The sequence below is a fragment of the Tasmannia lanceolata genome, unplaced genomic scaffold, assembly GCF_043159265.1.
Source record: "Tasmannia lanceolata isolate RefF3 unplaced genomic scaffold, GAP_Taslan_0.1 ptg000118l, whole genome shotgun sequence".
Classification (NCBI taxonomy): domain Eukaryota; kingdom Viridiplantae; phylum Streptophyta; class Magnoliopsida; order Canellales; family Winteraceae; genus Tasmannia; species Tasmannia lanceolata.
Window position 1 is genome coordinate 247501 of NW_027518794.1, and position 2500 is coordinate 250000.

Consider the following 2500-nt stretch of genomic DNA (forward strand, 5'->3'; position numbering starts at 1 on the left):
TGCAAGGCTTGTGCGCATTGGCAGGTAGCCCACCAGCATGCACGATCCAAATGCCACTCACGCGACAACACGGTGCCAAGCCGGGCATGGTGTGCACTCAAAACCAATCAACGGACAGAGGTCATGCGTCATGGGGGGGATCTAGCAAGGCCATGGGGAAGGTCATGGAGGACCTTGGAAGCAAGCGCAAGACGAGAGCGAATCGAACAAGGGGCCAGGACGGGGCCTTGTGCCCATGGTCTTCGCAAGACAGCGTCCAAGGCACCCGAAAGCCCAAGGGAACCCAAACCCGGCCGACACTTGCAATCGCACATGCTCTCTGCAACACACCATCAATGCCGCCCAACGGGGCCAGCACGAGCAGTCCTCCGCGGTCCCCTGGCCCTGCGCACGTTTGTCTTCGAAACCGAGCATCAATGCCACAGAAAGTGCCGGGGCGCCAGCTGGAGCCATCATCCGCGTTGCCATGGCTCGCTTGGCCTTGGCTTGCCAGGCCCCGACACGAGCAATCGCGCATTTTCTTTGCAACCGACCATCAATGCCGCCCAACGGGGCCAGCACGAGCAGTCAACCGCGGTCCCCTGGCCCTGCGCACGTTTGTCTTTGAAACCGAGCATCAATGCCACAGAAAGTGCCGGGGCGCCAGCTGGAGCCATCATCCGACGTGCCATGGCTCTGGTCCCATGGTCTTCGCAACCGAGCATTCGTGACACCCGCGGGGCCAGGACACCAACCCTTCCGACACGAGCATTCACGCATGTTCTTTGGCCACACAACGGCGCCAGCACGAGCAAAATCATCCGCGGTGCGGTGGCCTTGCACGGCCTTTTGTCTTTGGAACCAACCATCAGTGCCACGGGAAGTGCCGGAGTCCCGGCATCCGCGGTGCCAAGTCATTGCGCCCTTGGTCTCTGCAGCGGGGCATGCCGGGCACTCCCAACCATTGCAAGCAAGCAAGCAAGCAAGAAAGAAAGTAAGTAAGTAAGTAAGTATTACATATAGGGGCGGGACATGCGGGGAGATCTGCGAAACGTGCATTACGGGGCACACGCGTACCTACCGGGGCATACCGACCCCTATTGGGGCACACGTGTGCATATCGGGGCATACCGGGCCTATCGGGGCACACGCGTACATACCGGGGCATACCGAGCCCTACTGGGGCACACGTGCGCATATCGGGGCGTACCAAGCCTATCGGGGCATACGCATGTATCCCAAGGCATACCGAGTCAATCCGGGCATACGCGTTCATACCGGGGCGTAACGGGCCTATCGGGGCATACTTGGGCATATCCGGGCAAAAAATGCCCAAAACTTGCGCAACCTTGGCAACCGTGGTCCATTCCTCTCTATATGCCTAGCCTTGCCAACCGTGGTCCATTCCTCACTATATGCCATGGCCTTGTGCCCATGGTCTTCCCAAGACAGCGTCCAAGGCCCCCGGAAGGCCAAGGGAGCCCAACCCAGCAATGCCCTGCTATGGCAAGCCAAGGCCAAGCATTCCGGTGCCTATCCGGGCAAAAATGCAATTCCTCTCTATATGCCTAGCCTTGGCAACCGTGGTCCATTCCCCACCATATGCCATGGCCTTGTGCCCATGGTCTTCCCAAGACAGTGTCCAAGGTGCCCGGAAGGCCAAGGGAGCCCAACCCAGCAATGCCCTGCTTTGGCAAGCCAAGGCCAAGCATTCCGGTGCCTAACCTTGGCAACCGTGGTCCTTTCCTCACCATATGCCATGGCCTTGTGCCCATGGTCTTCGCAAGACATCGTCCAAGGCGCCCAAAAGGCCAAGGGAGCCCAACCCAGCAATGCCTTGCTAGGACAAGCCAAGGCCAAGCATTCCGGTGCCTATCCGGGCAAAAACGCCCAAAGCATGCCCATTCCTTAGCCTATCCAGGCAAAAACGCCCAAAATCTGCACATTCTAGTGCCTATCCGGGCAAAAACGCCCACCAGCATGCCACCCTCCTATAGGGTTTGCGCAACCAACCAGCCTAACCACCAGTGGCAACCAAAGGTGCTGTTAGCGACGACTTCTGAAGACGCAACGAGACGCGACGTGATTGCGCCCAGACGCGACGAGACGATGCGGGATCTGCGCCCAAGAATGCCTAGACCCGTCGACTTGATGCGGGATCAGCTCGCCCAAGCATGCCTAGTGTGCAAGGCCTGTGTGCAAGGCTAGTGTCCAAGGCTAGTGTGCAAGGCTCATGTGGAACGCTAGTGCGCAAGGCTAGTGCCCAAGGCTTGTGTGCCAGGCCCGTGTGCAAGGCTAGTGTCCAGGGCTTGTGTGCATTGCTTGAGTGCAAGGCTTGTGTGCATTGCTCGAGTGCATGGCTTGTGTGCAAGGGTTGTGCGCAAGGCTAGTGTGCGGGGCTTGTGCGCATGGCTAATGTGCACGGCTTGTGTGCATGGCTACCGTGCAAGGCTAGTTTGCATGGCTAGGGTGCAAGGCTCGCATGCGAGGCTAGTGTGCAAGGCTGCGTGCAAGGGAAGCG